The 24341-nt window shown below is 40.6% G+C and overlaps 1 long non-coding RNA gene across 1 annotated transcript in view; it reads left to right on the forward strand.

The window, feature by feature from the left end:
- Positions 1-1569: 1569 nt before the first annotated feature.
- The window catches only part of LOC140694618 (uncharacterized), a 39320-nt gene continuing 16548 nt past the window's right edge, over positions 1570-24341 (forward strand). The window contains exons 1-2 of the long non-coding RNA XR_012070200.1: positions 1570-1808; positions 4376-4490. This is a non-coding gene — a long non-coding RNA (uncharacterized lncRNA). The remainder of the gene's footprint in view (positions 1809-4375; positions 4491-24341) is intronic.

Here is a 24341-nt window from a genome sequence, read left to right on the forward strand (position 1 = left end):
TGCTCCCTTGGTGAAAGTAAAAGCAAACATTTTCTGATTTCTTTTGACAGAGACAACATGAGTCTATGAATCTAACCTCATCTGTGATGGTCTGCAGCTGGGAGCAACCAGATCAGTGTCAGCCCCATTGCAGCCATTGGCTGGGAGCCTGCATGTTATCTGGAATGATATTTGAAACATGTCACACTAGCCGTGTCTTCGCTGTGGGCTGGGAGGCGAGTCAGTCAGAATCTGCATTATGGAATGTATGTTTCAGATCCAAAGCTAGGAGATCTTTTTTAATAGCCAGAGAATATAGTCATAAATATATCTATTAATGTATTTATGCAAGAACAATTTTAAAGAGTTTTTTATTACAAAAATTTACCCCCCAAAATTGAAAATGAAAGAACAGTGGAGTTAAAAATCATCTGTACCTTAAATATACATAAAGAATCTTAAAATCCTCCTAAACATTTTTTTGTTCAAATGAAGATATTTTTCCCTTCCAAAAAGGAAAATTATTATTTCACATTTTTTTTGCTTTCTCCTTTTATTATATATTCCATATCAATAAATATAATTCTTTTAAATCCCTTTTAATGGCTGTTTAACACTATATTGAACAGATATGCAAATAGTCCTAGGTTTCAGAAATTTAAAAAGTTGTCATTACAATACCACTGCAAAGAATATTTTGGTGTTTCTATTTTTAGTTATTAATTTGGACTAAAATTAACAAGTTTGCTTTTCTTCATCTAAAACATTGGTTATTTTATGAATGAACTGTAAGGATTTTAAATAACTTTTCAGTAATTTCAACAAAGAAATTATCTTTTTTTAACATTTTTTATTGATTTATAATCATTTTACAATGTTGTGTCAAATTCCAGTGTTTAGCACAATTTTTCAGTCATTCATGGTCATATACACACTCATTGTCACATTTTTTTCTCTGTGATTTATCATAACATTTTGTGTCTAGTTCCCTGTGCTATACAGTGTAATCTTGTTTATCTATTCTACAATTTTGAAATCCCAGTCTATCCCTTCCCACCCTCTACCCCCCTGGTAACCACAAGTCTGTATTCTCTGTCCATGAGTCTTTAGATTCCACATATGAGCGATCTCATATGGTATTTTTGTTTCTCTTTATGGCTTACTTCATTTAGAATGACATTCTCTATGAGCATCCATGTTGCTGCAAATGGCGTTATGTTGTTGGTTTTTATGGCTGAGTAGTATTCCATTGTATATATATACCACTTCTTCTTTATCCAGTCACCTGTTGATAGACATTTAGGCTCTTTCCATGTTTTGGCTATTGTAAATAGTGCTGCTATGAACAAAGAAATTATCTTTAAGGCAAAAATGTATGATGGTTTGCAAATCCATTTTTATTATATCTTCACTTTTACCAGTGTCATATGTGTGTGTGTTTGCACAAGTGCTTTAACTACCAGCAACGTAAGAAAAATCTGTGTATTAAAAATGTGAAAATAGTTAGCTTCCTTGTTTGTGTTTTCATTCTCCCAATATAGGTTTTGGATGACAAGCTTGTATTTGCAAAAGTACACAGCCTGTGGGAGGTGCTCTGTACATACGCTGAGATACTGCACATAAAATTGCCTCTGAAGCCCAATGATCTGAAAACCCGGTCCTCAGCCTTTGATAATTTCAGCTGTTTTATGAAAGTCCTCCAAGTGGATGAAAGTATCATCAAGCAGGAGCAAGAAATTTTCATTACCCTATTTGAGAAGAGCTGCGTGAATGACTTTTATATTCAGGATAGAGATACATTCTTCAATCCAGCCACCAGAAGCCACTATGTAAGTCTAAACCGAGTTTAGCTGCTGTCTTGTGGGTGATATAGAACCTGCTGCTGAATTATCAGTGATTTGGTTTGGTTGGTTTGGTTGGTTTGGTTTGGTTTTTAAAAGCTGCCCATAAAAAGGAAAAAAGAGAAAGAAAAGAAATATGCCTACAGATTCCCGTTAGGATAGTAAAGAGTGGCTGGTTAGTTACCCTGTGTACACCACACGCTCTCTTAGAATCTTTTCAGGTTTACTTCATCCTTTCTCAGATCAAGTATCAAGTAAGGGACAGTGTTAAAAAAAATTCGGGATAAACAGGCTTGTGAGCTCCGGGATCTGCAAGGCAGCTTTCCCTCCCCATGGTGTAAGTCAAATGGCAGAAATGAAATAAAGCACCTCATGTATCCTCCGGTGTTAACAGGAAAAGGCTAATCTTCTTGACCTTGTTTCTTCCTGGGTAAAATGAAGATAATATGTCGGGAGGCGACAAGCTCATTTACGGCAGGAATCATGTTGTCTGGTTCACTGCTGAATCCTAGGCACCAGGAAGGCTGAGTTTAACGAGTGAGTGAATGAATGAACTGTAGTTCCCCCAGAGTTACCATGTGGGGCAGTGCAGATTAGCAGCTAAGAGTATAGACTCGAGAGGGGAGGGTACAGCTCAAGTGATGGGGTGCACGCTTAGCACGCATAAGGTCCTGGGTTCAGCCCCCAACACCCCCTCTAAAATAGACAAATAACCCTAATTACCTCCCCACACCCCACCAGAATTACCGTATTATCTCCCCGCCACCAAAAAACAAAAAGAAAAGTGGCCAAGAGTGTAGAATCCGGCTGGAACACATGTGCTGGTTTCTTGCTGTCGACCTTGTAAAAGTCATTTAGCCTCTGTGTTTGTCAAGTTCCTCATCAATAAAATGTGAATAATAATAGTACCCACCTCGTAGAGTTGCTATGGGGGTTAATGAATCTGTGTCAATGTTAGAACAGCCCTGGCCAATACTAAGTACTTTGCATCTGTCAGCTCTTTTCATAATTACTGATAGATGTTATTATCAACCAAAGAAGAATTAGTTCTTTCTAAGGGAAATGCATGTTAGACCATTTCATTTATCATTTTCTGTAATTCAGGCTTTTTCCCTCTGAAATTCCATTTTCTGTCTGTGCACTAGAAAACCACAGGGCTTTGCAAATTTCATCTGTCTGGGTTCTTGTCATGATGGCAATACTGCAGAGTGTTGACATTTCTTAGGGACTCCGTCTGAGATGACAGCAACCCCTCAAATTCAGGAGCGCTTCTCTAACTGATAACATCTCGCATGAAATGAAGTTTTTAAAATGTAACAGCTTCAGACGCTTAATGATGCCATAAATGCAAGGATGTTATATCTAAGCTCTTTAAGTAAATCCTGTCATTGAAATAAAGGAAATACTATATTATAGCGCTCTATGACTTTGTTATCTTTGCTATCCACTTATCTGACTCTCTAAGACCAAAGAAAGCAAAGACTGAGATTGATCATTACTACTGTGTGGTACACGTATTTGTGGATGAAGACAATAGTGAAATGCACTGTTTAACATATTAAAATGGACACTAAACAGCTGCTTGATGCACATGCATGAACAGAACAGGGAGCTAGGGGCAGGGAGCAGTCACTGAGCTTCCTGGATCAGAGACACAGCATAGCAGTCCAGCCAAGCAGTCCACATATTTCATATTTATGTCCCAGCAAAATTAGCAGTGAGAGTCTTAAATGAACTTTGGGGACACTTGCAAACAGCTGTCATGATTACTAATGTGGGACACCAGGATTCTACAGTGTTTAGTTGGCATCTGTGCACAACCAGTTCTTTTCCACTAAAGCCTCTTGTAATTGCTGGTCCCACATCTAGGCTGAGGAATCATCTCATGTGGTGTTTGGGAGGGAGGTAAGTGGAGTCAGGACCCATGTTAAGGCTGGGTGGGTAATAATCTGGTTCTAGTACAGGAGAAAGGAAAGTAGGTCAGGTGGGAAGGAGAATGACTGGATTTAAATTTTGTTTCTTGAGTAAGCTAAATATATAACATCATGTCAAGTTTCTTTGTTGTTTATATTCCATGTGCTGTCACCGAAAATCTACTGAATTGTGGGGACAAAAAAGCCTGGGTTTTAGAATTGACCCTGCCCCTAACCAGCCAGAGTCCAGGTTCGTCTGGGTGTCCAAGGAGGAGGCTGGACCATCAGGTGTCCCTCCACTGCAGCAGTTTGGGCACTTGGGTGGCCTAGGATTTTTGCTGTGGAAGACTGTCCCGGTTGTAGGACATTAAGCATCTGCAAGGCTCTCACCAGGTACCCATGGTGGTCCCAGGACTGTAACACCCAAGCATTCCTTTCCACCCACGTTTGCAAATGACCCTCAAGGGGTTAAAATTAACCCTGGGTGAGAATTATGAAAAATTATATGGTACCTCCATCCCTCCTGGCAAGTGAGGGCCCGTTATTTACAAATGACCACGGAGTGTTAGCACCACATTTTATCAACAGAACATGTGAACAGGTTGTGACAGTGACGTCCACCTGTTTGCTTCTGCTTCCCAGTGCAACTTCAGCCTCCGTCAGAGGACCTCAGCTGCCCCAGCGAACAGGGCCTTCTGTACAGGGAATGGGCTCCTCCTCGAAGCATAGACAAGAAGCAGCCCTTAGATCTCATCAGGTGAGCTGTTGTGGAGAGCACTCCAGTGGGAAGGGCTCAGGGTTGTCCTCATGGCATCTATGTGTGACAGTCCTCCAAGAGTGTTACCAACCAGGAAGCTCACAGGAGCTCTGAGCTTTGTTGCCCCAAGTTTTTACTGCAGGCTTTATTACAAAGCCATGATTTATTGGGTCACTACCGACATGGCTAACCCAAACCCTAACTGTAAGTCAAACCTTTCCCTAGCCCAAACCATTGAGCCCCTTCCTCTCCTGGTGGTCACTCACTTGTCACAAATCTCAAAGCCCCACTCCTCTAATAACATGGTTGGTGTCTCTGGCTGGCCAGTCCCCATCCTGAGTCATCTCATGAACACAAGCCATCCAAGGTTCCACCATGAATAGCAAAGACACTCCTATCTTGGGAAATTTCAAGGCTTTAGTAGTTGCCGTCCAGGAACTGGGAGCAAAGACCTACCAAATTCTTCATTAAACAGGAGTAAATGTTAGATTTCACTTAAATTATAAAGTAAGAGAAATTCTCACTGCTTTGCTGTATCTGCTGTTCGACACCGTTTCACTACACCACGTGACTGTAATGTCACGCTCAGCATGTGTCTTCTCAGAGCACCAGTGCCGGCTGCTCCCCGGGAGCTTATGCTGTTTGGGCAAGGCTGCTGGGGGGAGGGAGGCCAAGGACAACCGAGCAAACAAAAATAATCGGGCAAATAAGGAAACAATGTCAGATTGAAATGAAGGAAATAAGACAGTGTTGAGATGGGAGACTTGGGGGGAAGTGAGTCAAGAAAGCTATCTTTGAGTAGGTTACATGTGAGCTGAGATGGTGATAAGGAGGTTGGACTTTGAGGATCTGGGAAAAGTCACCCCAGGAATAGAGGCAGCTTGTCCATTGGCCCCGAGGCACAAATGTGCTCAGCAGGTTTGAGGAGATACTGGAGCCAGCGCTGGTGAGAGTGATGAGACATGAGGTTTAGAAGGGCATCAGGAGCACGGAAAGGAGTGTAGACTCTAAGTGCAGTGAGATGCAGTCATGATAGTTTAAGCACTAAAGTAATTTTCTCTCACTCACATTTTGCAAAGATAATGTGGAGAATGAATTGCAGGGACCCAGGAAGCAGGGAGGCCGGGTAGGAGGCTCTTGGAGTGGGCCAGATGAGAGATGGTGGGAGCCAGGGAGGAATGCGTTTGGGGAGTGGAGCTGACACGATGCAGTTATGGGCTGGCTGTGGATGGTGAGGAGAAGAGGAGGGTCAAGGTAGCCCCAGGTAGGCCTGGAGCCAAGTGCCTTTTCTTTCTAATCTCAGTGTCCCATGCAGGTGCCCACCTACTTGGGCAAACCTCTTAACCTTCAAAGTGAGGGTTTTAAAACACTGAAGACTTTTTGTTTGTTTCACATTTTACGGAAAGATTCAAACATGTACAGAAGTAGAGAGAACAGCACAGCCAGCCTGCCTGTATCTTTCACCCAGCTCCAGAATTATAAACTCAGAGTCACTGTTGTTGCATCTTTCATCTCTACCTCCTCCCCTCCCCCACTACGGGATCATTTTGAAGACAATCCTACATAGCTTAACCTTTCATTAGAGAAATGACAAGGTCTCTTTCAAATACAATTGGAATATTCCTTTCTTTTTTAGGGTTACAAAATAATTCCCTGATTGTCACAAAAATACAGTTTTAAGTAGTTTTGGGGTTGAAATCAGGATCCAGACTAGGTTCAGACCTTGCAACTAGCATATCTCTCAAGTGGGTTCTAATCTATAATTTTCCTGTTTCTCATTTTCCTTGAAATTGCTGAGGGGTTTCTCTATTTCCTGTTTGGCTAATTTCATTCTCCCCTGTGGTGTTAGACTTGTTTCTCCATCCTATGTATTGGCTTTAGCTAAGTGATTTGATCCTCCCCTAAAAGCTTGATCTGATTGTGGTTCAACTTTGTGCAAGAATACTTGTTATGTGAAGTTTTGTACTCCTGTAATAAGGTACATAATGTCCAGTTGACTTTCTTTTTTGTGATGACAGCAGCCAATAATGATTGTCACCCGGGATCATTATTTCATAAGGGATTTTATTTCATGTGGTCATACTCTAATTTCCTCCCTCAATTATCAGCAGGATCACAGTCATGAAGAGGCACTTTCTCATTAACCCGGGTTATCCTGTAGAACACAGTTTTAAAAGAGGACACTTGTAAATATGTAAATATTTAAAGTTGATACATTTTTCTTTTCTTTTTAATTTTTTTTCTAATGGAGGTACTGAAGATTGAATCTAGGACCTTATGCATGCTGAGCACACACTCTGCCACTGAGTGTACCCCATCCCCCTTGAGATTCATATTTATATGATATTTTCCTTCTGTTATTTTTGTTTTATGTTATGCAGAATTTGAAGGCAGGGCAATGGGTTTGATGGTCTTTAATCATTCTTTATGGGCTTTTGGGGTTTGTGTGTGTGTTTGTGTTTGTAAAGCAAACAATTTTCCCACTATTTTAAGTATGTTTGCTAAGGAAATTATGTTGATCTTTTCCCTGCTCCTGGTCCATGTATTCCCTTGTTGCTTCCCACTGGTGGCCCCTTGAGCTCTGTGACAAGACTAGCATGTCGTTAATGCAGGTTGAAGGAGATCTGAAGAGATTTATTCAAGGAGATGAAATTCATAGACAATGTATTGGAAAGTATTGAGAAAGTTATTCGTTAAGAGAAGGTCTGGGGTTGAAGTGTTAAGTGCACAGAAATCTAAGTGCACCATGAACGACCAAGACAATTATTAACTCCAGGAAAAACAAAGTAGGGAAGAAAATGTAAGTCTAGCAGACAACTTGCTACAGCTGTGAACAGTCTGTACAGAGTCCTAAAAATGTAAAGCAAGGATACTGAGCTGATGAAAATTATAATGTAATTGTATCAAAAGGTTGGAAGAATGAAGGTTTGGGTGTGTAGATGAGATGGGGTTTGAAAGACAGCTTAATCCTCATTTTCCAAAATAGAAGTTTAAATAGGTGATACATAAAGCTGAAAAAATCAGTAGGCTGTGTTACAAGGATATTAGTCAGAGAAAGGGAGTAATTATCCCAAGAGTCAGCAGTAGGAGCTGAACATGGTTGCTTCTGGCCAGGAAATGGGGCGGTTGTTGGGAACTGCTCCTTTTTACAATTGGTATTCGAGAACTGTTTGACTCTTTATTGAATGTATGGTATAACTTTGATAAAAAGAAATCAAAGCTGAATTTTGAAAAATTGATGTTAATAATTGGGGTGTTTTTGACAGAGAGAGATAACAATCAGACAAAACTACATTTGAAGGGATCCTCATTATTTCTAGCCTTTCAGCAAGGACTAGGAGGCAGACATCTGTTTAAGGTTCAAAAAGTCTTTCTGACCTTCTTGCCGACATGTAACCTTGGGAAGTAATGAAATCCCCATCACTGTAAATATCCAGGCAGTGGCTGCCTGACCAGCTCTCTAACTGTAGCAGGGTGTGTTTACCATTGGCCAGTTGGAGCAGGCAACTTCTAAAATTCTTTCAGTTTTGAATTTGGCATTTTCAAGACGGATAGTTGATAAGAATGTATTACAAAAAGCTTAACAAGAAAGAGTCCAAGACATCTCAAACCCATTGCCAGGGTTTTCTCTGCCAGACACCATCCTGAGCCTGCCATCCGTGAGCCAGGCCACAAAGCCCAGTCACATGAGAATGAACACACTTTGTCCCTCCTATCTGATTTGGCATCGGGCTCAGCCCTTTTCCCCATGGAATGGTCCACACCCAGGTCTCTGACGATGGAGCTGGCCTCACAGCAGCCCTGTGAGTGCTGGTCCAGCCCAAGGGGGTTCCTGCGTGAAGTTTCCCAGGACTCCAGGCTGTTCTCAGAGCTGAGTCCCCCCTAGGCTAAGCCCACGGAGCTCATCTCAGCTCCAGCCTGAGCCAGAAGCCTCAGAGAGAACTCAGAGCTGAGGAAATCCACAGGTTTTACCCAGCACTGCCGAGTCAGCAGTGAGCCAGTTGAGGGAAGTATCAGCAACAGCAAGACACACCTGAGCAGCCGTCTCATTGTTCCGCCTCATCCCTAAACCCTCTGTGTCTGCCTGTCTGTGTCTGTCTCCCTTTCAAGATCAGCCTGGTACCACTTCATGCCTTGCCTCCTTTCTTCTAATTTTGCCTCCCTGGCCTGTTCCATCTACTCCAGATTAACTGAGAAACGTTGAGGAGCTTTTAAAACCTAGGAGAAACAGACGTGCTAAATACAAAAAATACAGGGCAGTACCTTCCTCAGTCACATCCATCCTGCCCTCTCCCATTCCCACAATGAGTTTTATAAATATTTTGTCAGAGAGACATTGCACTCCCAGTTGTTATCATTATCAGCCATTTCCTTATTATCTGTGGTTTACCATGCATTTGCTCCCGGGACGTTCCCGAGATAAGGCAGGAGCAGATGACTGAGCCAGTTGTTGATGTCCACTTGTGTCAAGCCTGTTAAGAATGATCTATGGCGGGATTTGTTGAATGTGCCAGACTGTCCAGTGAGTGGTGATGATCCCTTGTAACTGTTCCGGAGTTGGCCTCGTCCCCTCTTTTGCTCTGTTCTCATTTATCTCTCTTCAGCAGGTGAACCAGTGATCTGTACTTCTATGATATGTAAAATACTTCTTATTTCACGGTAGAATTTGGGGACTGCTATGGAAACGCATGTTTTAAGTGTGAATTGAGCCAGAGGTATAAACTTAAAGCCCCCTTGATTTAGAATCAGAAATTAATATGATGGAGGGAGGGAATAGCTCAGTGGTAGAGTGCATGTCTAGCATGCATGAGGTCCTGTGTTCAATCCCCAAAGCCTCCATTTAAAAAAGAAATAAATAAACATAATTATGTCCCCCCCAAAAAATAAAAAAGAAATTAACATGAGGATGAAGCTACAGAGTGATTATGTGTGTCTTCTGAAACTACCTTCTGTCTTTCTGCAGGAAATTCTACGGAGAGAAGGTCAGAATCAAATTTGCTTGGCTGGGCTATTACACTCAGATGCTCCTCCTGGCAGCATTCTTGGGGGTGACTTGCTTTCTGTATGGAAATTTTAATCAAAATAACTGTACCTGGAGATAACTTCTTTTTATTCCTTGTTACCGTGCTTACTTAACTTAGAATGACATTCTCCAGGAGCATCCATGTTGCTGCAAATGGCCCGATGTTGTTAGTTTTTATGGCCGAGTAGTATTCCATTGTATAAATATATCACTTCTTCAGCCAGTCATCCATTGATGGACATTTAGGCTGTCTCCATATCTTGGCTATTGTAAATAGTGCTGCTATGAACATTGGGGTGCAGGTGTCATTCTGAAGTAGGATTCCTTCAGGATATATGCCCAGGAGCAGGATTCCTGGGTCATATGGCAAGTGTATTCCTAGTCTTTTGAGGAATCTCCACACTGTTTTCCACAGTGGCTGCACCAAACTGCATTCCCACCAGAAGTGTGGGAGTTTCCCCTTTCTCCACAGCCACTCTAGCATTTGTCATTTGTGGATTTTTGAATGATGGCCATTCTGAATGGTTTGAGGTGATACCTCATTGTAGTTTTGATTTGCATTTCTCTGATAATTAGTGATACTGAGCATTTTTTTATGTGCCCATTGATCATTTGTATGTCTTCTTTGGAGAATTGCTTGTTTAGGTCTTCTGCCCATTTTTGGATTGGGTTATTTCGTTGTTTCTTATTAAGTCATATGAGCTGCTTATATATTCTGGAGATCAAGCCTTTGTCAGTTTCATTTGCAAAAATGTTCTCCCATTCTGTAGGTTGTCTTTTTGTTTTACTTATGGTGTCCTTTGCTGTGCAGAAGCTTGTAAGTTTCATTAGGTCCCATTTGTTTATTCTTGCTTTCATTTCTATTGCTTGGTAGACTGCTCTAGGGGAACATTTCTGAGATGTATGTCAGATATTTTGCCTGTATTTTCTTTTAGGAAGTTAATTGTATCTTGTCTTATGTTTATCTTGCTGAAGAGACTGTCTTTATTCCATTGTATATTCTTGCCTCCTTTGTCAAAGATTAGTTGACCAAAAGTTTGTGGGTTCATTTCTGGGCTCTTTATTCTGTTCCATTGGTCTATATGTCTGTTTTTGTACCAATACCATGCTGTCTTGATGACTGTAACTCTATAGTATTGTCTGAAGTCTGGGAGAGTTAGTCCTCCAGGCTCTTTCTTTTTTTCTTCAGTAATGCCCTGGAAATTTTATGTCTTTAATGGTTCCATATAAATTTTATTGTGATTTGTTCTAGTTCTATGAAATATGTCTAAGGTAATTTGATAGGGATTGCATCAAATCTGTAGATTGCCTTGGGCAGTGTGATCATTTTAACAATATTGGTTCTTCCAATCCAAGAGCATGGGATACCTTTCCATTTTTTAAAGTCTTCTTTAATTTCCTTCACCAATGGTTAATAGTTTTCTGTGTATAATTTTCTCACCTCTGTGGTTAGATTTATTCCTAGATATTTTTTTACTTCGGGTGCTATTTTAAAAGGGATTGTTTCTTTATTTTCTTTTTCTGTTGATTCATCATTAGTGTAAAGAAATGCAACTGATTTTTGAACATTAATCTTGTAACCTGCTACATTGCTAAATTCTTTGATCAGCTCTAGTAGTTTTTGTGTGGACCTTTTAGGGTTTTCTATATATAGTGTCTTATCATCTGCGTATAGTGACACTTTTACCTCATCTATTCCAGTTTAGACCCCTTTTACTTCTCTTACTTGCCTGATTGCTGTGGCCAGGGCTACCAAGTCTATGTTGAATAGGAGTGGTGATAGTGGGCATCCTTGTCTTGTCCCAGATTTTAGTGGGAAGCTTTTGAGGTTTTCACCGTTGAGTGCTATACTGGCTGTAGGTCTGTCATATATAACTTTTATGATGTTGAGATATGTTTCCTCAATACCCACTTCGTGAGAATTTTTACCATAAATGGGTGTTGAATTTTATCAAAAGTTTTATGCATCTATTGAGATGATGATGTGGTTTTTGTCCTTTCTCTTGTTGATGTGAAGTATTACATTGATTGATTAGCATATGTTGAACCACATTTGTGTCCCTGAGATAAACCACATTTGAGCATGATCTATAATATTTTTTATGTGCTGTAGGATTCTATTTGCTAGTATTTTGGTAAGGACTTTTTGCATCTGTGTTCATTAGTGATATTGGTCTGTAATTCTCTTTTTTGGTGGTGTCTTTGCCTGGTTTTGGTATCAGGGTGATGGTGGCTTCATACAATGAGTTTGGGAATATTTCTTCTTTTCAATCTTCTGGAAGAGTTTGAGAAGTACTGGTATGATTTCTTATTTGTATGTGTGGTAGAATTCCCTGGTGAAGCTGTCTAGTCATGGACTTTAATTTTTAGGGAGGTTTTTTTATTGATAATTCGATTTCATTCCTAGTGATCGGTTTGTTCAAGTGGTCAGTTTTTTCTTGATTCAGTCTTAGTGGACTGTATGTTTCCAGAAACTTGTCCATCTCCTCTAGGTTATCCATTTTTTTTCCATGTAGTTTTTCATGATATTCTCATATGATATTCTGTATTTCTATGTTATTTGTTGTAATTTCTTCATTTTCCTATCTTATTTTGCAAATTTGTGCTCTCTCTTTTTTCTTCTTTGTGAGTTTGGCCAGAGGTTTGTCAATTTTATTTACTGTTTCAAAAAAATTGCTTTTGGTTTGATTGATTATTTTCTCTATTTTTTTAAAATCTCTATTTTATTTATTTCCTCCCTGATCTGTATTATTTCCTACTTTCTGCTGACTTTTGGGTGTTTTTGCTCTTCTGTTTCTAGTTCTTTTTACTGGTGGGTTACATTGTTTATTTCATATTATTCTTCTTTTTTCAGGAAGGCCTGTATCGCCCTAAACTTTCCTCTTCGTACAGCTTTTGCTGTGTCCCATAAGTTTTGTGTGGTTGTGTTTTCATTTTCATTTGTCTCAAGGTATTCCTTAATTTCAACTTTTTTTAACATTTTTTATTGATTTATAATCATTTTACAATATTGTGTCAAATTCCAGTGTTCAGCACAATTTTTCAATCATTCATGGACATATACACATTGTCACATTATTTTCTCTGTGATTTATCATAACATTTTGTGTATATTTCCCTGTGCTATACAGTGTAACCTTGTTTACCTATTCTACAATTTTGAAATCCCAGTCTATCCCTTCCCACCCTCTACCCCCCTGGTAATCACAAGTCTGTATTCTCTGTCCATGAGTCTATTTCTGTCCTGCATTTATGCTTTGTTTTTGTTTGTTTGAATGTTTGTGTTTTTGTTTTTAGATTCCAAATATGAGCGATCTAATATGGTATTTTTCTTTCCCTTTTTGGCTTACTCACTTAGAATGACATCCTCTAGGAGCATCCATGTTGCTGCAAATGGCATTATGTTGTCGGTTTCTATGGCTGAGTTGTATTCCATTGTACAAATATACCACATCTTCTTTATCCAGTCACCTCTTGATGGACATTTAGGCTGTTTCCATGTTTTGGCTATTGTAAATAGTGCTGCTATGAACATTGGGGTGCAGGTGTCATCCTGAAGTAGATTTCCTTCTGGGTACAAGCCCAGGTGTGGGATTCCTGGGTCATATGGCAAGTCTATTCCTAGCCTTCTGAGGAATCTCGACACTGTTTTCCACAGTGGCTGCACCAAACTGCATCTCCACCAGCAGTGTAGGAGTGTTCCCCTTTCTCCACAGCCTCTCCAGCATTTGTCATTTTTGGATTTTTGAATGACGGCCATTCTGACTGGTGTGAGGTGATACCTCATTGTAGTTTTCATTTGCATTTCTCTGATAATTAGTGATATTGAGCATTTTTTCATGTGCTTTTTGATCATTTGTATGTCTTCCTTGGAGAATTGCTTGTTTAGATCTTCTGCCCATTTTTGGATTGGGTGGTTTATTTTTTCTTATTGAGTGATATGAGCTGCTTATATATTCTGGAAATCAAGCCTTTGTCGGTTTCACTTGCAAAAATTTTCTACCATTCCCTAGGTTTTCTTCTTGTTTTATTTCTGTTTTCCTTTGCTGTGCAGAAGCTTGTAAGTTTCATTAGGTCCCATTTGTTTATTCTTGCTTCTATTTCTTCTAGGAGAAAATTTTTGAAATGTATGCCAGATAAAATTTTGCGTATGTTTTCCTCTAGGAGGTTTATTGTATCTTGTCTTCTGTTTAAGTCTTCAATCCATTTTGAGTTGATTTTTGTATATGGTGTAAGGGAGTGTTCTAGCTTCATTGTTTTACATGCTTCTGTCCAGTTTTCACAGCACCATTTGCTGAAGAGACTGTCTTTATTCCATTGTATATTCTTGCCTCCTTTGTGGAAGATGTGTTGACCAAAAGTTTGTGGGTTCATTTCTGGTCTCTCTATTCTGTTCCATTGGTCTATATGTCGGTTTTGGTACCAACACCATGCTGTCTTGATGACTGTAGCTCTATAGTATTGTCTGAAGCCTTGGAGAGTTTTTCCTCCAGCCTCTTTCTTTGTCTTCAGTAATGCTTTGGCAATTCTAGGTCTTTGATGGTTCCATATAAATTTTATTATGATTTGTTCTAGTTCTGTGAAATATGTCCTGGGTAATTGGATAGGAAGTGCATTAAATCTGTAGATTGCCTTGGGCAGTGTGATCATTTTAACAATAGTGATTCTTCCAATCCAGTAGCATGGAATATCTTTCCATTTTTTAAAGTCTTCTTTAATTTCCTTCATCAATGGTTTATAGATTTCTGTGTATAATTCTTTCACCTACTTGGTTAGATTGATTCCCAGATATTTTATTACTTTGGGTGCTATTTTAAAGAGGATTGTTTCTTTACTTTCTTTTTCTGTTGATTTATCGGTAGTGTAAATAAAGGCAACTGATTTTTGAACGTTAATTTTGTAACCTGCTACTTTGCTGAATTATTCAATCAGCTCTAGTAGCTTTGGAGTGGACCTTTAAGGGTTTTCTATATATAGTAACATGTCATCAGCATATAATGACATTTTACCTCTTCTTTTCCAATTTGGATCCCTTTTATTTCTTTCTCTTGCCTGATTGCTGTGGCTAGGACTTCCAGGACTATATTGAATAGGAGTGGTGATAGTGGTCATCCTTGTCTTGTCCCAGATTTTAGTGGGAAACTTTTGAGTTTTTCACCATTGAGAACTATGCCAGCTATAGGTTTGTCATATTTAGCTTTTATTATGTTGAGATATGTTTCCTCTATACCCACTTTGGCGAGAGTTTTTATCATAAATGGGTGTTGAATTTTATCAAATGCTTTTTCTGCATCGATTGAGATGATCATGTGGTTTTTGTCCTTTCTCTTGTTGATGTGATGTATTACATTGATTGATTTGCATATGTTGAAACAGCCTTGTGTCCCTGGGATGAACCCCACTTGGTCATGATGTATAATCTTTTTTATGTGTTTTTGGATTGTATTTGCTAAAATTTTGGTGAGGATTTTGGCGTCTATGTTCATCAGTGATATGGGCCTATAATTCTCTTTTTTTGTAGTGTCTTTGCCTGGTTTTGGTATCAGGGTGTTGGTGGCTTCATAGAATGAGTTTGGGAGTATTCCCTCCATTTCAATCGTCTGGAAGAGTTTGAGAAGGACTGGTATGAGTTCTTCTTTGTGTGTTTGGTAGAATTCCCCGGTGAAACCATCCGGTCCTGGACTTTTATTTGTAGGGAAGTTTTTAATGGCTATTTCTATTTCCTTTCTTGTGATCAGATTGTTCAAGTGTTCAGTTTCTTCTTGATTCAGTTTTGGTGGACAGTATGTTTCCAGAAACTTGTTCATCTCCTCTAGGTTATCCAGTTTGTTTCCATATAGTTTTTCATAATATTCTCATATGATATTCTGTATTTCTATTTTGTTTGTTGTAATTTCTCCATTTTCCTTTCTTATTTTGCTAATTTGTGCTCTCTCTTTTTTCTTCTTTGTGAGTTTGGCCAGAGCTGTGTCGATTTTATTTACTTTTTCAAAAAACCAGCTTTTGGTTTGGTTGATTTTTTCTATGGTCTTGTTAATCTCTATTGTATTTAATTCCTCTCTGATCTTTATAATTTCCTTCCTTCTGCTGCTTTTTGGGGCTTTTTGTTCTTCTTTTTCTAATTGATTCTGGTGGTGGGTTATCTTATTTATTTGAGATTTTTCTTCTTTTTTAATTAAGGCCTATATCGCTATAAACTTCCCTCTTAGCACTGCCTTTGCTGTGTCCCATAGGTTTTGAGTGGTTGTGCTTTCATTATCATTTGTCTCAAGGTATTTTTTAATTTCAGCTTTGATTTCCTCATTGATCCATTGTTTTTTCAATAACATATTGTTTAGTCTCCATGCTTTTCTTTTTTTGTCCTTTGTTTCTCTGTTGTTGATTTCCAGTTTCATGGCATTGTGGTCAGTAAAGATGCTTGAGATAATTTCTATCTTCTTAAATTTGTTGAGGTTTCTTTTGTGTCCAAGTACATGATCGATCCTGGAAAATGTTCCATGTGCACTTGAAAAGAATGTATATTCTATTTTTGGGGGGTGTAAAGCTCTGAAAATATCCACCAAATCTAGTTTTTCTATTGTAGTATTTAATTTCTCTGTTGCCTTGTTTATTTTCTGTCTGGAAGATCTGTGTAGTGATGTTAATGCAGTGTTAAAATCTCCAACTATGATTGTATTCCCATCAATATCCCCCTTTATCTCTGTTAGTAATTCTTGTATGTACTTAGGTGCTCCTATATTGGGTGCATATATATTAACGAGTGTAATATCTTCATCTTGTATCACTCCTTTAATCATTATAAAATGTCCTTCTTTATCTTTCTTTATGGCCTTTGTTTTAAAGTCTATTTTGTCTGAAATCAGTACTGCAACACCTGCTTTTTTGGCTTTTCCATTTGCATGGAATATCCTTTTCCATCCTTTCACTCTCAATCTTTATGTGTCCTTCTCCCTAAAGTGGGTCTCTTGTATGCATCATATTGAAGGTTGTTGCTTTATTATCCACTCTGCCACTCTATGTCTTTTGACTGGAGCATTTAGTCCATTAACATTTACAGTACTTAATGATAGATGTGTGTTTATTGCTATTTTGAACTTATCTTTGCAGTTGAATTGGTATATCCTCTTTGTTCCTTTCTTCTTCCTTTTGTGGTTTGGTAATTTTCCTTTGTATTATCATGGATTTTATTTAATTTTTGTGACTCCCTTGTAAATTTTTGACTTGTGGTTACCCTTTTTTCTAAATCTATTAACCTATACCCGTTTTTAATAAACTGATAATAACATGATCTCAAACCCATCCTACTGTTAAGAAAATTTAAAAAAGAAAGAAAAAATTCTATATTTCCCTGCCTCCCTCTCCCACTCTCAGTGATTTGTATGTCTTCTTTTATAATTTCGTGTTTTCTTTATTTGTAATTCATGAGTTATCACCTTTCCAGTTGTACGTTTCTCATTTCTGTAGCATCCTGCTGCTTTTCTATTTGGAATAGCCCTTTCAATATTTCTTTTAGCATGGGTTTAGTGTTGCTAAACTCCTGCAGCTTTTTTTTGTCTGTGAAACTCTTTATTTCTCCTTCTATCCTAAAGGATAGCCTTACTGGATAAAGTATCCTAGGCTGCATCTTTTTTTCATTCAGGGCTTTGTATATATCTTGCCACTCCCTTCTGGCCTGTAGTGTTTGTGTAGAGAAATCAGCTGAGAGCCTTATGGGGGTTCCCTTGTAGTTCACTCTTTGCTTTTCTCTTGCTGCCTTTAGAATCATTTCTTTATCCTTGGCGTTGGCCATCTTGATTATGATATGTCTTGGTGTGGGTCTATTTGAGTTCTTCCTGTTTGGGACCCTCTGAGCTTCCTGTACTTGTATATCTGATTCCTTCTTTAAGTTTGGGAAGTTTTCAGTCATGATTTCTTCAAAAACCTTTTCAATTCCCTTTGATCCTTCTTCCCCTTCTGGGACCCCTATTATGTGAAGATTGGGACGCTTTATATTATCCCATAGGTCCCTTATGCTATTATCATTATTTTTTATTTGCTTATCTTGTAGTTCTTGTGAATGGGTGCTTTCTGTTGCCCTTTCTTCTAGATCACTAATTCGTTCCTCTGCATTAACTAGTCGGCTTTGCACAGCTGTTAGATCATTCCTCATCTCTGTCAATGAGTTTTCCCATTTTGCTTGGCTCTTCTTTATAGCTTCAATTTCATTTTTGACATATTTTATTTCTCTAAGCATTATCTCTTTTAATTCCTTCAGCAATTTGATCACTCTTTTTTTGAAATCTTGATCTAGTAGGCTATCGATGTCTATTTCATTGAGCTTTCTTTCAGGGGATTCCTCTTGTTCTTTTAATTGGGAAAGGTTTCTCTGCTTCTTCGTCTTGCTCATACCTCTCTGGCACTGTGGTTTATGGAGTATCAGTTGTCTATTTTGGATCTTAAGGATTTTATCTATCTAATGCATATTTAGGAATAGAACTTAGGAAAAAAAAGAAAAAAGAAAAAACAAAAAAAGAGAAAAAAATAAGAGAGAGAAAAAAAGTTTTAAAAGAAGGGAGAAAGAGGGTTTGAAAACAATGTATAATGAATAATAGAAGAGCGAGTTGAAGCAGAGTATTAATCAGGTGGAGACGTCCTTTTAAAACCTTTAAAAAAAAAGGGGTGGGGAGATGAATATATGTGTTTGAAGCCTGTGTCTAATCAATAACAGGACATCAAAACCCAAGAGAAATAGAAATGAATTAAGAAGTAAAAATTAAGAGAGTAATTGAAAATAGAAGAGGTAAAAACAGATTAAAAAAACAAAAACAAAAACAAAAAAACAAAAAAACAAAACAAAACAAAAAAACAAAACAAAACAAAACAAAAATAGGGGGTTGTCGGTGTTCTCCTGGAGTGTGTGTGCTTTTAATGTGATGTCCTTCTGTCTTGTCCTGTTTTGGAAGCTCAGCTTGTTTTCATAGGCCCTCCGTTGGCGCCCTCTTCTGTGCTGCTCCCAGCACCTGTCGGCAAGCAGATCGCGCCTCCTCCTAACACGGGGTCAGATGCAGCTCTCCTCTGCTGCGGGCGGGCGGGTCACTGCCCCTCCGGATGCCGCAGTCAGATGTTGCAGACTGGCCAGGCAGGAGGGCGGGTCGCGCCCCTTCCCAGCACCTTGGTCGGGGTTGTGTTCCTGCCCGACAGGCGGGGGGCCGCTCTCCCCCTGCCTGCGTCGCCGGTAGCTCCGCTGCTCTGTGCGGCTGCGCGCTCTGCGCCGGCGCTCCGCCCTGGTCGCGCTCCGCCCCGTTCGGCACTCTGACATGGTCGCGCTCCGCGGGTGGGCTCAGGGAAGACCGAGGGGCAGCCTCGTCCCTGCGCCGAGCCAAGACACAGCTGCTTGTTTGTCTTTGTGGAGCAAGTTCTCTGGGGGACCAGAATGGAAGGATCCTATCTGCCCCGGGCTGTAGGCCCGTCTCAGTCTGGCCCTTGAGGCTGCTAAGCCCTTTGGTGTGGACACAGGTTTCGCCTCTGCCCCCGCCTGGGTGCTCAGCGCTGGAGAATATGGCGGCTCTGCCTGGGCCCCGCCCCTCTTCCCCTGAAAATTTCTGCGGGTTTTCAGAGATGGGGGTATGCACCCTTCCCCCGAGAGCACATCAACCTTGCTGTTTTATGGAGGGCCCAGGTTGTTCTGTCCTGTACACCTACGGCCACGGCGCCCAGCCCCTTGCAGTCCCCCGGAGCTGCCTCCGTGCAGCCGCCCCTGTCCTCCACCTGGCTTGTGCCGCCTGGCCCTGCCCGCTGCTTCCGGCCCGCGTCTCAGGCTGGGTGTCGGGGGGACGCTCTGTGCCCGTTTAACTTAGTTCTGTCAGACAAGGGCTGCTCTGTACAGATCCGAGCCTTGGAGGCTCCCCCTCCGTCCCGCTGGCCTCTCAGTTGGAGAGGGGAGACCCAGCGAGCAAGCGCCAGGCCTCCTTTGCCGCTCCCTCCCCACGGGACCCGTCCCGTGCTGCTTTGCCTTTTGTTCTTTCTTTTTTCCTTTTCTCCTACCAGATTTTTGGCGTCTTTATCTTTTGAAGAGCGCGATGATCATTTGGAGTTCCGCAGGTGCTCTGGTTGGCTGAGTGGGTCTGTACATGTGGGTCTTGGTGTATTGTGGGAGAGGGTGACTTACAAGCGTCCTTCTACTCCGCCATCTTGCCCGGAAGTCTCAATTTTGCCTTCTAAGTTTCCTTGTCAGCATTTAGTTAGCCTCTGCTGGCCCCACTGCCTCAGGCAGTTGTAATGTTAAATACTCACTGCTGATTGTTTCCCACACACACTCTGGGGACTGGCTGTTTGCACAGCATGAGTTTGAGATAGGTCAAATTGTGACAGCTCTCTGGGGGCGGATTTTTTGGGTAACTTCAAATCACTTCTGCCCCTACCTTGATTGTGAAACTGTTGCTTTTAAAGGCCACCATATAGGTGAGGATACGGGGATGGGGGTAGATCAAGATACAATGCCACAAAATTCACTATCATTATGGAAATTTAGCTGTTTTTTTTTCTCAAATAAACACCCCCCGGATTGCTGGAAGCCTTGGTTTAATTTCCAGAGACTGCAGAGGTTAATTTTGACAAATTTTGCCATTGTCATTGCTTCATAGAGCCCTAAGTTTTCCATGATTTTTACTCAGATACTCTAGAAGTGTATCCCATTTGCATTTGTTTTTAACTGAGTTACTTGTAAGACTAACTAATTCTACAGCTCCAGCCCCATTCACATAAGAGTCCATCTGCATGGCTTCTCCTACAGGAAGCAGTGTGCAACCTGTTGTCAGTTTGTTGTTTTTCTTATTAAAATGCAGGGGTTTTTAAAAATATGCTCATGAATAGCCCTTTGTCATTTTTACACGTAACAAAACTTCCACTAGACTGTGGCTATTTTTTTCCCTCTCTTTTCTTTGCTTTAATGAAGTTCTCACTTTTAAGGATTTTCAGTACAGCAATATGTGGATGCTGATCACACGGTTGAGGCATTTAACTACTGTCTAAACCTCAGTCTTTGCTCTGATTCACTGTCTAGAGCATCTGAACACATCTACTGAACCCCATATACCAATGGATGCTGACAGCCCTAATTAAAAATATGCTTTTTAAGTAAAGCAAAAAATAATAGCTTTGACACTGGAAAAGACAAATCTCAAATTTCCTAGCTGATCTTGCTTTCTGTGATCATTAGCTACATCATGTTTATAGAGCCGACAGGCATATTGAGCTACTGATTTTATTTCATCGGATTTTAGAATGCAGAACACATTTCAGGCCCACTTATAGCACCATATGTGTATCTTTAAGGATATATACATATGATGATGTCTTTATTATAAGTGCCTTATTTTATTTTAAGTTCCAAATGCTGTGAACCTCATTAAGGAAACCTTGGAACTGCAGAACTGAAATTTTTTATACCACCATCATCCCGTAGCATCTCTTTTGCACTTAGATGTTCTGTGGCAGAGTATTTTTCTGCTCCCAAGAAATGATCAATGTTGAAGGGGAAGAAAAAAACCCTCCTCTAATAAATATATTCCAAATCACACACTTATCTGAACAATGGCCACCATTATAGTCCACACCAATCCATCTACTCACACTGACTCAGAGTCCTCAACAGAGACAATCCACCACTGAAGTCAGGGTTCTCAGCACACGTCCTATCCCCTCTCCATTCCTTGTTGATTCTGACCTACTTTTGTCCAACACGTCCTGCCAGGCTCTTCGCTTCCTGACTGCAGTTTTTAATTTTTACCTTTGGGTTCCAGGCTGCGCCTAGTGATTTCCAGAGAAACACCAGACACCTGGCTCATCAGGAGGGGTGGGAAGGATTTCAGGAAGCTGTTACCCTAACTCACTTGCAGATCAGTGAGTGGCTGTTGTGAGCATTCCTTCTAGATCTCTGACATGCCGGCTGCATCCACCCCAGCAAAATAACGTAGCTCCTCCAACTACCTCTGCCTCCATTCATCTGGGTTTCTGCTTTCAGTGACACTCAGATGCTGCTGATGGTCATTATATATATATATATATATTTTTTTTTAATTGAAGTATAGTCAGTTACAATGTGTCAATATCTAATGTACAGTACAATGTTCAGTCATTCATATACACATATATATGTATGAATTCCTTTTCGTATTCTTTTTCATTAAAGGTTATTACAAGATATTAAATATAGTTCCCTGTGCTATACAGAAGAAATTTAGTTTTTTTAGCTATTTTTGTATATAGTAGTTTATATTTGCAAATCTCAATCTCTGATGGGCATTTTTAAAGCCACATCTGGAACCCTTGCTGCAGAAGAGTCTGAGGAATATATTTTCAACCTCATAGCCTTTTGGTTAGAAAGTTGGAATAAAGGCTGAGCTGGCTCACCTAACTTGTCTGCCTTTGTGAGTAAAGAGGTCTGGAGTTTCAAGGCCCAATGAAATGTCCCAGCCCTTCAGTAGCAAACTCTGAAAGCAACCAAAGTGCTCCCATCTACAAGAGCATGACTTGTCCTTAGACACTGCTGGACATAACCACCAATGCTGTCTAAGGCATCGTCTTCATCTGGTGCACACTTTCTTTAGATGTGTAATATCCTGATTAACAAGACAAGCTGGTTTGGATTCCCAAGGTCACAGGCAGCCTTCTGCCTGACTTTGGTGTATATGTGTTCATTGAAGAGTCCTCTCTCAGATCAGCTAGAGCTGCCTAGTGTGTGGTTTGCCAGAGAATGTGGGTGCAGTGCTCCCCACCAGAGTCCTACCAGTTGTTTTATTGCAGGAAGAGAGAGAGCAAAAGAGACAGAACAGGAAGTTCTTGTCCAGCCTCAAGCACAGTCACCCCCGCCCAGGGCTCTTGCTCTGGGACACAAAGAAGTCCAGGTCAGCAGCGATGTGGCCCCGGTGTACTCCAAAACATGGTTTGGTTGTACTGGGATATCTGTGTCTTTCATGGACCCTGCAAAGTTCTCGGCTTTGTGAAATGGGGAACTAAGGAACTCCTACCCATGCCTGTAGCTCCCAGGGTTTGTACCCTTATGGGTTTTGAGGATTTACTGGCAACTCATTCTCTTTCACCAGGTCATTTCTCGGTTACACGGCAGTCCTGTGACTCCCTTATCAGAACTACTCCTTAAGTTCAGGATTTAGTGAAAGGTGCCATTTTACCCTGTAAGTTCATGTTCAGGAAGGGGGAGGAAGACAGCACAGATCAGAATTGCTGTTCTGCTTTTCTTGTTGTTGTTTTCATAAGCCATCTCCTGTTGTCGAATAGACACTGAGCAAATGAATGACTGTTACACTCCCATTTGATCGATGAGGAAAATGCCACTCAGGGAGAGGAGGCAAATTTCCTGAGGTTCCAAAGACAAAAAGGGATGAGCACAGAATAAGATCTCTGCAAATTTCTTGGCTGTCATTAGCCTTTAGGTCAGTGACAGAGTGCCGTGTGTAGTAGTAAAGTTGTAGCGTGCTTTTAGAAGGGTGCAGATGTTCTTGTTTTTGTTGATACAATCACATTGTTTTGTCTGGGACTCTGAAAAAGAGAAATGGGTTAGAAAATGTTGGCTTCTCATCCTTGGTCCTTCCTCACCCTCACAGATATGGACCCTTCCATCTGTAGCAGGAATAAGACAGCCCCAGCCTTCCCGTCTCATGAGATCAGTACTCATTCATTTCATTCCTGCCCACCTGTAGGTGATAAAGCACAGCATGATTTTCATGTCCTGCTTCATTGATTCTTGTGAAATTAGGTGTTTGAAGATAGAAACTCATGAAAGGAAGATGATTTTTAATATAAAGTGCAGCAGTTTTCTTAGCAGAGAAGGAAATTGAGGATTTTCTTCATTGAAAATCAAGAGAGATTTCAAGAGCATCTGTATTTCTCATGCGTAGATTAAAATGACAAAATTTAGAGGGATTACAGAAACACAAGGAAGATACCAGAAGTGTCTTTAAAGAGCTTTTCTAAGACTGGGCATGTAAAGAGACTGTTATTTGACAGAGACCCTCTCCTCACCCATAGTCCCTCTCCTTAGGTTGGAAAGGGCCAGCGTTTCCCCTGTGTGCAGTCCTGGTGCTTCAAGTGAGTTGTGGCATAGGGCGGTGCCCATGGTGCTGCCTTCAGTTTGTCCATTCTAAGTAACCCCTGGCAGTCAAAGGGCGTGTGTTTTGCAACGGCATGAACCAGCCGCCATGCTCTCCGAGGTGTTTGCTCATCTCAGCTCATCCCGGCTCAGGTGATGGCAGAGCAGATAGTGGTGGCCAGAGGTCAGCCATGAATAGCAGGGAGCAACTGGAGTCAGCTGGGACCCAAGTGGCTAGGAGTTGCAGGTGGAATTCCCAGGACTTCCCACAGCTCATTCATTCAGCTAATAGTTCTCCAGCACCTGTGATGTGCTGGTGCTTCCGTTGTGAACAGAACCAAATCCCTGTCCTCATGAAGGTGACGTTCTAGTGGACATGAGAAATGATACACGCAGAAGCAGACCCAGGTCAGGACACATGAGTGCTGTCTACTTTGAAGTGCACAAGGTGAGATCCTTTGGGAAGGAATGTATGATACAGGAAAATGTGGGGGAGAGGATGGCCGTAGCCCAGGTCTTATTTGGGTCCCTGGGATGCACCTCGTGAAGTGTGGGTCCTTGGTTTGCACAGGAACAAATTCAAGAGAGAGCCACATTTCAGTAAATGTAGATTTATTCGGAAAGATATATACTCCGTAGACAGAGTGGGCTGTTTCAGAAGGCAAGAGAAAGGCCATGAGGCGTGGGGGTTGGGTGCTCCAGTTTAAAGTAAAAGTAGATACACACTCCACAGACAGAGTGT

The sequence above is a fragment of the Vicugna pacos genome, unplaced genomic scaffold (genome assembly GCF_048564905.1).
Source record: "Vicugna pacos unplaced genomic scaffold, VicPac4 scaffold_66, whole genome shotgun sequence".
Taxonomy (NCBI): Eukaryota; Metazoa; Chordata; class Mammalia; order Artiodactyla; family Camelidae; genus Vicugna; species Vicugna pacos.